The 15,332-nt window shown below is 39.1% G+C and overlaps 1 protein-coding gene across 3 annotated transcripts in view; it reads left to right on the top strand.

Moving 5' to 3' along the window:
• Nucleotides 1-888: 888 nt before the first annotated feature.
• The window catches only part of Mrtfb (myocardin related transcription factor B), a 176,668-nt gene continuing 162,224 nt past the window's right edge, over nt 889-15,332 (top strand). Inside the window, exons 1-2 of one of the 3 annotated variants that reach the window (XM_046440564.2) lie at nt 889-952; nt 8,515-8,577. The gene's annotated coding sequence lies outside the window, so the exon portion shown is untranslated. Of the gene's footprint in view, nt 953-8,514; nt 8,578-15,332 lie in introns of those variants that run through there. The other 2 variants (XM_046440541.2, XM_058578186.1) reach the window with 2 other exon arrangements.

The raw sequence follows: 15,332 nt of genomic DNA, 5'->3' as shown, positions 1-15,332 counted from the left end.
CCTCTGGGAAGAAGTTCCACTTTGTCTTCTCCCTAAAGTCATGTATATTCTATGTCCTGTAGGCCATTCCATCGTACTTTTTGTATCAGCAAAATGTCACCCAAGGAGACTACAGAATTCAATACAGTCTCATCTTTTTCTGGGTCCTGCCCAAGAAATGGCACAGGGAGGCCTTAGGAAATTCGTGCAATGAAGCTGAAACATATTTATTGATAACAATTTTATTGAGACCAGGGGTATTGTAGCAAATGACCTCCTAGGCGTGTGTCTCATTTCACCTTGGTGAACATTGGAGGGCCAGGGATGGGTGGGGAGTGAAGACTGGGGCTAAGAGGCAGCACCCTTGGCGCACGCAGGGACAGGGCCTGGGGGTTGTCATGGGGGGCGCTGGTTTGGGTACCGGATTCCAACGTGGGCTCTTGCCACTTCCTAGCTGTGTGACTTGGAGCCCATTGCTTAACCTTGCCACGCCTCCAATGTTTCCTCTGTGAAATGGGGAGGATGGTAATACCCACTTCTTAGGGCAGTTGAAAGGACCCAAGGGGAGTCCTTAAAGTTCTCGGCAGCTACCATTACAACTTTCACTGCGATCCAAGCCCGGGCTGAGGCTCCCGGGTCCGGGCCCGGGCAGGCGCATGCGCACAAGCATCCGGCCGGCCAGGTGAGACCGAGGCGCCCGCCTTGCACCTGGGTTTTAATCCTTAAGGGTCACGGGGGGTGGGCGGAGTGGACTCAGGGGCGGGGATACAAATAGAAGGTCGCGAGAACGGCTAGTCTGGACCCCCGAGGGCGGTGGGCGGTGTAAAAGGGAGCTGCGCCGAGCTGGTTCCAGATCGGGGTCCGCGCGCGCCGCGGTGAGGGCGGCGGGGGGGGGGCGGTTACGGAGAGGAGCGAACTCTCGCGAGATCTCACGGCGGCGGCGGTAGCGGCGGCGGCGGCGGCGGCCCGAGAGGTGAGCGGCGGGCGGCGGCGGTGGCCGTTGGGGGCTGAGGAGGGTGAGAGCGGCAGAGACCAAGGCCCGGGCGAGGGGAGCGGGGCGGGCGGGTGGCCCGCGTCTTCGGAGGCAGACCAGCACGCCCCGCGGCTGCAGTGGCGCCGCCCGCTCCGCGCCGTCCCGGGACCCGCGCGGGGCGGGGCGGCTGGGGCCGCGGGCCGCCGGGCCAGTCCCCCCGGCCAGTCAGTCCTCGAGTTCGGGTGCGACCCTGGGACCCGCCTCTGTTTCTCAGGGCGGCGGGGTTGGCGCTGCTGGCCATCGCAGCTCCACTTTGCTGTGTGCCAGGCACTTAACTTGTGCGCTTCCACGCTCGGGCTGCACAGAGAGGTGCAGCGCCCTGCCCAAAGTCACACTGCTGGGACGTGGTGGCATAGGGCTTCCAACACCCGCGCGGGCCTGCGCCCCTTCCTTGCCTCGGGTTTTTCTTCTCCCAGCGGTGCTCGCAGCTGGTTCCCTGGGGTCCTGGTGGGGCTGCCGAGGGTATGTCTGGGACCCACTCTGGAGTTGGATGCAGCATGGTATGTGGGTTGGTTGGGACAGGCTTTTTCCACGCCTTTTGTCCGATTCCCAGAAGGTCTTCCACCCCTAAACTATCGTTTGGCCCTGGGTGTGAGAGGGCAGAGGTGGGCTTAGAGTGACCCGTCTATGCCAGGGGTGGGGTCACTAGCCCAAGGAAAGTGGAATACTGGAGCCCGAGGCTTGCCTCAGGCAAAGGAAAGTTTGATTCCCACTGAAGCACGTGACTCCAGTCTGGAACAGTTGGTGGTCAACCCCCTCTCCTTGGTGTTGAAAGTTTGTGGAGCCCACTTCGCTACTGAGCAGTGAGGTTCCTAAGTAACAGAACCTACCTACACACATAAGTGAAAGTGGTTGTGATACTTTCACTTACATGTACAAGAGAAATAAAGGGAGGACAATATATGACATACGTTGCTTATAATCACTTATAATCAGAACTTTGAGCTGTGGTGGAAGACAGCATGCGTTCCAAATGCTTGCACCTGCTGCTAATGAAGTTTGAGTTGGTTAAAAAAAAAGTATTAGGATCGAGTTCAAACAAGAAGATCAAAGAGGGAGATGAAGATGGAAACTAGGGAGAAAACACTTAGTGTGGGGACAACCTTATTTATGCTAATAAAAAGGAGAGGCTAGATTGAACTAGGGATGACATGACAAGGTCAATTACAGGCTACCTCAGTCTACCCACAGATCTTACTGTGACCCTTCCATGGATCCCTTCTTTTCCCACCATGTCAGAGCACATGCTTTGTGTCTTGTACTTTGAGTTCCTGCTACTTGAATTCCTTCAGTTGCTAGTAATAACAAGTAAAATATTAACAAGATTGAAATTTTTGGATTCATTAGGGTGAGATGTATGTGCCATCTCATACTGTTAGCATATTTACTAGTCTATACTCATTATTATAATTTAAATTTATGTTAATGTGTAGTGTGAATAAATGAGCATTAATTTTCAGACCATTTCCTTATTCTCCTGAAGCATCCCTTACTACTTTGTTTTACATAATTAGAGGCAAGGGGTGGGGGTGTGGTTTCCTATAAAAACTTTTAAGTATTGTATGTTAAAGTAATGCTCATTTAAAGTGGGCTTGATTAAGCCATTTTAAGATCAAAATTCTTGTGACCAGGATAAATCTTGATGATACAGATCCATCCCACCCAAGCATTGTGTGAGGCCTAGATCCTGGCCCCCAAACACTAAATGCCTAGGGTGTCCCCCAATCTCTCTGATAACTAAAAATTTTCCTTGAGGACAGTTCTGCCTCTTTGAGAATACTATTAAGAACAGTATCCATTGTCTACTCAATTTTAACAGGAAAGGGGTGACAAACAACTTTTTTATGGGAAAATTATTCTTAAGTGTCTGACATATAAAAAAAAAAAAACATGGTCTTGGTACTTGTCAATTATTCTAGAATCTTGGGAGGTAAGGTTAATTCCTGTCAGAAAATTTTGTCTGTGTTTAATGGGAATTCACATTAGAAATGTTGACAACTAAACACTAGAATCATTTTAGCAGTTTGATGTGAGAACAGAGTTGGGAAGTGACAGCAGTGTGTGTGATAGCAGGTCTGAGTTGAGTAGAATATACATTCATGTCATCACTTTGGGGGGTGGGTTACTTACTAGGGATTGAACCCAGAGGTGCTTTACCACTGAGCTCCAGCCCTTTTCCCCCTTCTTGAAACGGGATCTTCTGAAGCTGTTGAAGCAGTCTCAAACTTGGGATCCTCCTGCATCACCCTCCCAAATTGTTGGGATTATAAGCAAGCAGCACCCTGCCCAGCTGTAATCGCTTTTAAAATAACCTTTTCTAATTACTTATTAGCAAATTTGGAAACTATAGACAGATATACATATACCAGTCCTCATGGTATGACTCATTACAAATTATCTTTTCATTTGAAACACTGCTAGTTATGATAGAGAAAAATTAAAATAAAGTTTAGCTCCAACTAGCTACAGTGTAACAAAAATTTCTCCAACTTGTTGAACTCTAAAAAGGATGTTTATTTTGTTTTTTAAAAAAATCTTGTAAGGTGTTTGTTGCTTATTACTGTTGAAAGGTGCTGTGAAAACAAACATGCAAATAAAGACTTCTCAGAGGATATATTTTCAATTGTCTAGCGATATATTGAATCTTTTTGACCTGAGAAGTCAATCAAATTGAAAATAATTAATTTTTATTATTTTGAGCAAGTAAAATGTTCCAGAGTAAAAGAGGTCAGTACTGTTAAAGATATTGTTAGGAATCATTACTTTTTTTTTTTCATATTCACGTGTTCCTAAGTAAACTAAATAAATAATGAATTACCAAGATGTTGAAAATGTTCCAGTTTCTAAGCATAGAGGATATGTTGTCAAACAGACAAAACATGCATGCCTTATGGAGTTTTACGTTTGAGAGACATAAGAATTAACTAGAATGAAAACAAATAATTTACCACACAATTCTGGGTTTATAATTAAGGCATTTCATTGATTTTTTTTTTTTTTTTTTTACGATGCACATCTGAGATGGATGGAATCTTAAAATTGGCATGTTGTAATCTCATGGCAATTTTTCTTCTGAGTGGTACATAGAATAAGAATGTTCTAAGTGTCTTAAAGGTGATGGCATCTCAGAGGCAATGAAATAGGAAATATATGTGAGCACATTGTTAATTTTAGCACCAAAAACTATTCAAAGGTGATTTATAGAAATGTGTATCTTCTTTTTGCAAGTCACCTTTGAATAGTTTTTGGTGCTAAAAACTATCCTTTTGTGGGGGTCAGGAGTGGGGTGGGATGGTGAGTACCAGGATTGAACTCGGGGCACTCGGCCACTGAGCCACATCCCCAGCCCTAGTTTGTATTTTATTTAGAGACAGGGTCTCACTGAGTTGCTTAGCGCCGCATTGTTGCTGGCTTTGAATTTTAGATCCTCTTGTCTCAGCCTCCAGAGCTGCTGGGATTACAGGCATGTGCCACCATGTTCGACTTCTGAATCCTTCTGTCTAAACTAGAATTCTTTATTCAGCAGATTTCTATAGAGATCTTTCTCCTCATGTAAAACAAATGGAAGATCAGTGTTCATAAACATGAGCACCATTTTTTTGAAAAGGGTTTGAGGGAAACAAACTTCTTGGTATTTTTTCATGGAGAGCACATGGTGGGCAGTTAATGCATTTGAGGTTAAGTTCAGACAACACAAGCAGAATTTATGAAATATGTATTATTTTTGTTTCTTTGTCCTATTTCTGAAAGTTTATAGGTCCACTTATACTTTTTTCTAAGTGAGACATCCTTCAGTTGAATTTCAATGATTCATAGTTGTTATTGTTTTTTTAAGAATGTATTTGAAAACATTTATTCTCTGTGTACACAGTTTATGTGGGAAACTAGCTCCATGATATCTCTTGGCTAGGAAGCCTGTGTAAGGACTTTTTCTGTCTGATACTGAGGGCAGGTTTCTTAGTAAACTCAACCATATGAAGGTTACGTACCTTTTTCCCCCAGGAGGACTTCAGCTTTGCTTATCCAAGTGTGGTCCTAGGCCAGCAGCATATTTGAAGCATCCTGGAGCTTGTTTGAAATGCAGTCTGGTAGTGTATGTGAACTGTGGGAAGCATCAGACTAGATATGTGACTCTCAGACTTGAGGCTATTACCAGGATTGCTGGACTAGTACAAAGTTTCTGATTCAGTAGTCTGGGTGGGAGCCTGAGAATTTTAATTTTAACAAGTTATCACATGATGCTGATGCTGCTGGTACAGGGACCATACTTGGAGAACCATTATCCTAGAGTGTCCTCATTGTACGTTTCTCTCCTCTTTCCTAATTTCTTACTCATTCAAATAGCTTCTTAAAAATTGATTATCATATCCTTTAACTTGATTGAAGGGGGAAAAAGCATATTTTTTGCGATGACCACACCAAGATTGCTTTTCAGCATCTAATTTCAGAGCAAAAAAAATCTCTTTAAAGCTTGGTTTTAAGTTTTATTTATAGGTGTCTCTTTCTCTTCTTCCTGTAAGTATTCTTTTAATGTTTAAAAATTCTTTTAATGTAGATAACATGTTCTTATGGTTCAAAAGTTAAAATGACACAGGCATGCTTGGGAACATCTGATTTCCAACTGCTTTGGCTCCCCCTTCACCCCCCTTTCTTAGATAACCCCCTTTAATTTATTTCCTATAGATGTCCATTGTTTGCTTTTATAGTAGGAGAAATGCCAGTGTACTATATTCTTTTTATATAAAATGGAGCATATTATGTAACCAATTCTGTCCCATGGCTTTTTCTTTATATGCTCTTGAGATCTTTTCCTATTAGTATTTATTTAGAAAGAATATAATATTTGTTTATAGAAAACACTTTTTAAAAAACAGCTATATTTAAACAGTGTCTATTAAGTGCCTTATTTACTTAACCAGCCCTCCTGGTGGGTATTTCGGTTGTCTCTAGGTTTATCACTGACCATTTTATACATGTGCAGGTACATCTGTGGGATACATTCCTAGAAGTGGGATCACTGCGCCAGTGGGCAGTGCATTTATAATTTTTAAAATACTTCCCTTAAGTGTTGCACTGTTTTGAACTCCCACAAGTACAGTTGCTTCTCGTTATCCATGGAGGATTGGTTTGAGGACCCCTTTGTGGATACTGAAATTCAAGGATGCTTGAGTCTCTTATATAAAAGGCATAGTATTTGCATATAACCTGTGCATATCCTCCACATACTTTAAATCATCTTTAGATTGCTTATAAGACCTAACACAATGTAAATGCCATGTAAATAGTTGTTACACTGTGTTGTTTAGGGACTAATGACAAGAAGAAAAGTTGGTATGTTTTCAGTACGACAATTTTTAAAAAAATATTTTCAGCCTATGATTGTTGAATCCAGTCTGAATACCACAGATACAAGAGGGCAGATTGCAGTGTATGAGAGAGTTCCTGTTTTTCTGGGGCCTTTCCAATGTACTGTGTTTACAATCCTTGAATTTGTAACAGTTTGATAGATGAGAATTATCAAATAGAGGAGTTTTAATGTACATTGCTATCATTATTAATAAGGCTGAGCATCTTATGCTTAAAAACTAGTTGTATTTCTTTTTCTGTGAACTCTCTGTTCATGTCTTTTGCACATTTTTGTTTTGGATTGCTTTTTTCCCCTTATCAATTTCTAGAAATTTATAAATTGGAGAAATTAACCCTGTGTGATATAAATTGTAGTTTTCCCCAGATTGTCACTTATTTTTCATTTACCTTCACATATTTTGGTATTCAGAAGTCTTACATTTTTTTCTTTGAATTTTACAGTTTATATTACTCATTATGGTATCTGGATTTTAAGTCACAGAAAGGCCTCCTAGATTTTTAGAATATGCCCATGGTTTCTTTTAGTACTTTTATGTTCAAAATAGGAATTATTCTGGCGTTCAGAATGATGCGTAGGTTCAACTTTATCTTTTTCTGTGGGCTTGTTATTTTTACCTGTTGGTTTTAGAGCCCTTCTTTGAATACTCTTATTGTATTGTTAACTTTTGGATGTATTGGGGTGTCTCGGGAGTTTGAATTCTATAAGTCTTTTTCTTCGTATATCAGTATCACATTATTGGTTTTATAAAAAGTTTTAATATCTTTTAAAACTAGTTTCCCCTTGTTGCGTTTCATATTCCTGGCAATTCTTGCTTGTTTTATTTTTCCATGAGTACTTTAGAACTGTTTTGTCTAGTTCCAGAAAAACAAAAACCTAAAAGAAATAAAAATAAAAATCAGATTAAATGTATACCTTTAAAATCTATTTAACTTCTCCAAACTTCAGTTTCCTAATCTGTGAGAAGAACAATACTGTCTTTATAAGAATGTTGGGAAAATTAAAGGAGAAAACGTGTGGAACTCATCACTGTCTCTTCCACCACCACCATGTGCCAAGGGGGTGGTTCTTTTTCCTGGTTGTACTTCTCTCACTTTTAAAGAGAGAAAGAAAGACAATAAAAAGATATTGGAGTTGAAGTTAAAGCTAAAACTTTCTGTTTGAAGGTAATCGGTACATTTCAGAATAGGAAACAGTCTTGCCTTCAAAGCCCTCCTGCTTATTCCTCTCTTGGGTGCACCCTAATAACAGTGCTACTCAGCATTCCCCAAAGGCCCCATGTGCCTGTGATGCCATCCTTTCCATCCAGAGTCTTCCACACCTAATTCTGCCACTTAAGATATGTTCTACCCCCAGCCCAGTGAAAACCAGTATCTGTCACTTCCAGCAGCTTTCCTGTGTTGTGGTGTGAGCCTTGGTAGATGGGACGCTCCTTGAGAGAAACTGGCTCTGTCCTGTATAGTAAAGAATGCCAGAACCCAGTAGAATACCTGACAAAGTTCACATTGAGATGTTTGTTAAACAAGTGAATGAAGAATTCACTTTGAACTTTCGCCTTACGTGTCTGGGTAGCTCATCTCACCCATTACACATTAGCCTCTAGAATACAAAGATTATGCTGCTTTTCAATAATAGTAATAATAAATATAATAAATATATTTATTATATAAATATATTATGGAGGTGGTGAGTGACAGATTTTTTAATTACATGAGAGGCTATAACAGTAAAAAAAATTGAATGTTTGTTTTTAAGGACTATTTTAGAGCCTCTGATGTGGATTATCCCTCATATTCCTTAGCAATCTTCCTAGTTGGGCATTGTTATTATACATACGAGGAACAGGCCCAAAGAGGGGGGCTGACATGACTTGCCCTCGGTCACACACAGGCAGGTAGGAGAGGTGGGGTCCAGGTGCAGGTGCTCAGCCTGCCACGGTGCCCCAGACATGTGTACTGAATGCAATCATTTACGTAGGTTAGATTTGTAGTAGTGCTCAACTTTACTTCCCAATTGTCCCGTTCTGTTAACTTCTGTTTTGTTCTGATTGATCTCAGATGTTCACATCCTCCGTGAGGCTTTCTAAGTGTTTGATAGAAAATAATCTTTACTTTGCCTTTTTTTTTCTTTTTTTCAGGTTCATAATCAAGGTGCTAAGAAAGAATGTAAGACAGGACAATAACTAAATATTTTTACTTTGGTAAGTGTTTTATGATTTTACATTTTAAAAATTCTTTATTATTTTTTTAGTCTGCTTCCTTAAGATGTAAAAGGGATATTGTTTTAGAAGTGTTTGAGTTCATAGAACCTATGAGTGGTAAGGTGGATGCCAGTAATGTGGGCTGTTAGGGAAAGACAAACATCATTATTCAATCTCTTTGAATCTAATATTTTAATTTCTATTATCTCATCATTTTAAAGTGTGGTTCTGAGAAGGAGATTCTGTATTACATTTACTTGCAATATTCAATGAATTCTTTCCTCTTAAAGAGGAAGTTGAAAATATTTGAAGTAATTTTGGTGATATAGAGGCACTTCTTTTTTTTTTTTTTAAAGAGAGAGAGAATTTTAATACTTATTTTTTTTTGTTTTCGTCGGACACAACATCTTTGTTTATATGTGGTGCTGAGGATCCAACTCGGGCCACACGCGTGCCAGGCGAGCGCGCTACCGCTTGAGCCACATCCCCAGCCCCAATATAGTGTTTTTGAGTTATGTAAACTATGTGATTGTGTGTTCATGTGTAAACCTATATGTATCTTTTCTGTCCAAAAGATTTTATCACTTCCTGGTGTAAATATGATTTTTAATTTTATGTTTGCTTTAGATTTTATTTCAAATAAAGAGTTACATATAAGGATGGTCTCACAAGAAGCAGATGCACAACTTTGTCATTGACCTACTGTTTATTTTTTGGCTTAATAAAAAAACATTAAACTGTTTTCTATATATAAGGTACATCTGGATTGCCTTTCCTGAGGATCCTTTCTTTTTACTTCAATTAACACTGTTTACTGAATACCCCAAGGCTGGGACCATATGGTCCAACTGGTATTTTTATTCACCAGTTTTCATTCAGCACTGAATACCTACCTACCTACCTACCTACCTACCTGGTAGGCATCCACAGACACCCAAATTATTATTTATTTGTTTAATTTTTTGGTACTGGGGATTGAATCTAGGGGCACTTAACCACTGAAACACATCCCCAGCCCTTTTTTTTTTTTTCTTTTTTTTTTTTTTTTTTGAGACAGGGTCTTGCTAAGTTGCTTAGGGCCTCACTAAGTTCCTGAAGCTGGCTTTGAACTTAGGATCCTCCTGCCTCAGCCTCAACCTCCCAATGGTTGATGTGTATTGTCATTATTAGGTTAAAGATGCAAAAGAGAATAGCCGTACATTTTAATTTAGAGAAGACTAACATGTGGTTTCATTTAAATTTAGATGTTCATAGCTATATGGCACTTGCTGCCATAATATTCAATGGTGCTTTGTTTCAAATTTTGATTTGGACTATATTCTGTTTAATTTTTAGAATCACATAAGCCCTGTATTTTAAACCTTTTTTTTCCTTCATTAAGGTCAGAGTAAGTATCTAAACTAGGTATGCTGCTAGATATTGTTTAAGATCTGTTTATGTTCCCCAGTATAGACATGGCAATATTTTTCACAATAAGGATAAAGTAAATGCCCCCCCCCATAAAGTAAATATAATTGTACAGTTCACATTTTAAAAAATAAAAGCAGAGAATTAGATTGCCAGACTTTGAGTAGAATGAATAAGTTTTTGTCTGGGACCTGCCTGTGAAGCTTTTCTGATTCCTAAACCAGTTTTTCACAGCCAAAGTAAACAGAGAGGTGGAACAATTAATGATCTAATAGATTTAAGCAGTGTTTCAGTCTCTATTTTAAATACTTTAGAATCCTGTAGTCCAATAGAAATAAAGAATGCATGTAACTAGTTTTAATTAGTATTTTTGCAGAAGTCATTTGCATGTGAAACTTTAAAAATCAATTAAATAATCCTCTAGCAATATTTATTTGCACTTTAATCTGCCTAGCAATTGTTTCTTTTTTTTAATATTTATTTTTTAGTTGTAGTTGGACACAATACCTTTATTTTATTGATTTATATGTGGTGCTGAGGATTGAACCCAGGCCCCTTCATGTGCCAGGCAAGTGCTCTACCACTGAGCCACAACACCAGCCCCTAGCAAGTGTTTTTTAATACATAGTCTGAAATTAAATCAAGGCAGACTTGAAATTACTGAGTCTTCATTATTGGGCCAAATTAATGAGGTTTTCTTGGACTTTTCCTTCTGGTATCTTATTGTGGCTAATGATATAATCTTATTTGTTTTCTAAAATATTGAAGTTCTGGGTTTTTTAATCTCTTTTCTGTGGCAGTATAGGAATTTGTTTATACAGTGCCTTTCATTTTACTGATGAGTTAATTTATTTAATTGTGTGCCCTAAAACCTACTAAAAGTATTCCTGGAAAGTGAGGGATTAAACAGAAGTTGTAATTAAAATGAAGGCTTTATCCTTTATGTCTCCTGTGAGCTTCATTGGTTAGAGTTTTAGAAAGGGGAGGGAAGAACAGGTTTGGGGCCCAAGGTCCATAATGAGTTCAGAGCTTAGTGAAACTCCTTAGGGATATCCCAAAGTTCTGAATGTCCCATCCCCCTGAGAAATTTCCTCTCTCCTAACCCTGAAAGTTTTGTCCAGTGTGTGGCATGATGCAAATTTGTGTGGAGCTAGGCAGAGCGAGTCTATTACTACAGAGTCTAGATGCTGTCTATTTTTAAATAGACATCCAGCATAGGAATATGGCTGAAAACCACTATCCCCCTCCCCACTCCTTATCTATAGCAGTGCAATTGGAATTTCACACAAGCTTTTCCTCCTTTGGTTTGTTTAGAGAGGACACTGTAGGTGTAGGTTGTGTTTGTGTATGTTAAACCCCATGTGTTTTGTTTTAGATATATTTCAGTCTGTTCTAATGTAACAAAGTTTTTCAGTCTGAACATTCTAGCAGCCATCACTCAAACATTAATTGCTGTCAGTGGAAAAGGATATCTTCCCACATCTTTTCTCAGTGCTTGAAACCACCCGACTTCCTTTTTCTTTTACCTTAAGAACCGATTACTGACACTTGGGAATTATAATCAGATTGCATCAATCTTTATGGAAAGGTTACCAATTATTGCACTGCAAAATATGCATTTCTTTCTAATAGAGAGTGTTTCTCTCCATGTCTCTTTTTCTCTCTCTCAGTTCAGTGCTATTAAATACCTCTTAGGTGAATGAATGCTTTGTGTCATGCCCTGATTTAATACATTTAAAAGAGACTTTATTGATAGCTTTTTTAAAAACCTATGTGGGAGGGGGATGAAGGAGGAAGATTATTCATTCAATGTGAAACTTTCATAGATCTTTAGGTGTCCACAATGTAGAGGGATGGCCAGTGTTAATTACCCCCACTCTAGTATAAGTTCTGAAATGAGTATTTGCTGTGAAGAGTTGTGAACAGTGAGGAGTTTTGTGGTGGGGTGTGGATTGAGCATTGCGCTGTGCTCTTTGTGTGCATTACTTCATTTTGTTCTCACAACAACAAGGGCTCAGTAAAATTGAGAAATTTGTCCTTGGGCATGTAGCTAGCAGGTTTAAAAACAAAAACAAACTATCACTTGAATTCAGATCTCTGTATCTCTAAGGTCCAGTGTTTTCTTATGCATACAGAGAAGGGTGTTGGTAGACTCTTAAAAAGTTGTAATCGACTTGAGAGGCTGTGACTAGAAGATACATAGTATAAGTCCAGCCTCAGCAACTTAGTGAGACCCTGTATTAAATAAAAAGGTCTGGGGATGTAGCCCAGTGGTGGTGCACCCCTGGGTGGTTCAATCCCCAGTTCCACAAAAAAAGAAAAAGAAAAAAGAAGAAGAAAGTGTTAGAATGTTTCTATTGTTGTAGATAATGGGAATGTTGAAAAGACTGACAATAACGCTATTCTGTCACCACCACCGCCATCATTCATACTATCCTCTTTATTTCTAATGTTCTTCAGCATCAACTAATGAAGTCTAGGAGCATGCCAGGTTGTCTGGCTCATTGTGTTCAATACAACATAGGCTTGTTTAATTTAGCAGCACTCCGAAATGAAAGGTTCATGCTGCCAAGTACAAACAGACCTTCTGTGGGTTGTTAATTTGGTTATAGAAGAGAATGCTGGTTTTTTCTTGCTATGTGCTAATAAAGAAGCTGGAAGATTTTCTTTTGAGTATAATGGATTTTGACTTGTTTAAATCCGTGTAATCGAAAAGAAGTGGGCAGTCCTAATAAACATTTGTCTTTTTGTAGTCTTTGGTTAGTTTCATTCTGTAACCTGCCAGCTAATTGTGAATTGCATGCCCTTTTGTTCTTTGCTCTTTTTACTTTGGATCTGGTTTTATGGTTGGTTGCAATAGGGATTTATTGGTAGGAACATAGATTATTTCCCCATTTGAACAGATTGTGTGTTTTTATGACAGATTATCCTGTCACAGGCAGAGTGATTCAACCAGACCCTGTGCAGAGGTGTTACTATATGACTTTGTGCAGCCATTTTCAAAAATAACAGCTTTATTGATATATAATTCACATTATCATCAAGGTTACTCCTTAAAAGTGCAATTCACTGAGTTTTAGTATATTCACACAGTTGTGTGCCTGTCCTGCTGTCTAATTCTGAAACACTTTCGTCATCTCAAAAGAATACCTTTAGCAGTCACTCTCTACTCACTCTTGCTCCGTATAGCTATGAATCTCCTTTCTCTCTTTGTGGATTTACTTGTTCTGGACATGTTATATAAATGTAATCATTCAATATATGGCCTTTTGTGTCTGGCTTCTTAGCCTGTTTTTGAGGTAACACATATCAGAACTTCATTCCTTTTTTTATTGCTGAATAGTGTTCTGTTATATGGATACATATCAGTTATCAGTTGATGGATATTTGGGTGACTTGCACTTTGTGGTTCTTATGATCATGCTGCTGTGAATATTTGTGTACAAATATTGACTTATGTTTTCTTTTGGGTAGATACTTAGGAGTGAAATTTATGGGCCATAAGTAACTCTGTTTTAACTTTTTGAGGAACTGCCAGACTGTTTTATAAAGTGACTTTACCATTTTACATTCCTATCAGCAATGTTTGAAGATTCCATTTCTCTATATCCTTGCCAACACTTTGCTATGGTATTTTTTCCATAGTAGTCATCCTAATGGGTATGAGGTGGCATCTCATTGTGGTTTTGATTTGCATTTCCCTGATAACTAATGATATTGAATATCTTCATGTACTTTTTAGCCATTGTTTATCTTTGGAGACAAATGCCTATTCAGATTCTTTACCCATTTTAAAATTGAGCTGTCCTTTTCTTGTTCAGTTGTAATAGTCCTTATGTATTCTGGATACACACAAATGTACTCTTATCAGATATGTGAAGTATAATTTTTTTCTTATTCTATAAATTGTCTTTTCACTTCTTATGAAGAAAATAGGTTTTTTGTTGGAGTACAATTTAACCAGTTTTTTGACTGCTTATGCAATTTTCTCAAATTTTCTATAAGTAAAAAAAAAAAAACAAACCTTATTTCTCAACATCTCCCATTAAAAAAATTTCTACAGAAACGATGATCATTTGGTTAACTACACAATGGGTTGGAGACATTAAAAAATACTTTGTGTTTTCAAATATTTTCATCACATTTAATGAAAGAAGCCCAAGTTTTCTAACCTGATATTCAGTGCACTTTTTTAAAATCAGAAAATGTTCTGCTTAGCTCAGAATGCACACATTATTCTATAAACATTTATAGATGTCTAATGTATTCTGAGGACTTGACTGGGCTTGGAGAACCAGGGATGCTTGGAACATGGTCCTGTCCTTAAGGAACAAGAGGTCATGTGCCAGGCTTCAGATTTCTACAGAGGGTATTGGAGGGCACCAGTGGAGGAGGAGGGGCACTGTCTGGGTGAGAAAGCTCACAGGGAGTCAGTGCTGGTGCTCCATCTGCAGAGATGCATGGGTGATCAGAACCTTTTGTTATAGTCTGTGATTCTTCCTTTCAGACACTTGCTGCTGTGTGTGTTGTATACATTGGCACCAGTTATCTGTAACAGCAATATTTAGCGATATCGATGTAATGAAATGTAGACTTCAGTGTGATAACTTTGATACCTAGAAGCAAGCCTGAAGAAAGCCACTTTTCTTTGATTTCTTCAGGTTTTCAAAGTTTTCAAGAATGGAAACATCCTACTTACTAATTAATTCAGTGTGGTGGGTGTGTGTATCTGAGCCCCAGCCCAAACCCAAGCAGTTCTGGGTAGTCAGAACTAATATGTGAGTCAAGGAGGAACAGCTGTTTGGCTGGAGAGAAGATTGTATAGAGAGTTAGGCGAGTCCTGTTAAGGAATTTAGATCTTTCTTTAATAATGGAGAGCCATTGATGAATTTGGGTGTGTGTGTGTGGAGAACATGGTCCCTCCTGTTACTGTACCACAGATGCTGGTTTGTGAGGACTAGAGATAGGAGACTTGTGGGGCTGCTGGACTAGTCCAGATGAGAGCCAATGAGGACCTGAGGTAGGGCACTGATGGTAGAGGTGGATACACAGCCTGGAAATGTTTAGAAGGTGCAAGTCGGGAAGCTTAGCTGCAATCAATCATCATAAGTTAAAAGGAGGATTACTGAAGATGGAAGATTTCTGAAGATTTCAAAGGAATGAAATGCCACAGAAGCCAGCATGATTTTAGACCCTGGGAGGTTAAAAGTGACAGAGCAGGGGCTATCCTCAGGCTCTCCCACAAAAGGGAGGAAAGACTGTCTCCTCCTAGCTGTGCTTTTTAAAATCCCAAGAACCCTCTTTTTAAAAAAATTTATATTCTTTTAGTTGTTGATGAACTTTATTTT

This window comes from Marmota monax, unplaced genomic scaffold (assembly GCF_021218885.2).
Source record: "Marmota monax isolate L192 unplaced genomic scaffold, Marmota_monax_Labrador192_F-V1.1 WCK01_AAM20220418_F8-fsc00035, whole genome shotgun sequence".
Taxonomy (NCBI): Eukaryota; Metazoa; Chordata; class Mammalia; order Rodentia; family Sciuridae; genus Marmota; species Marmota monax.
Note: the sequence above shows the minus strand (reverse complement) of the source record. Positions and strands in the feature narration are given on the sequence as shown.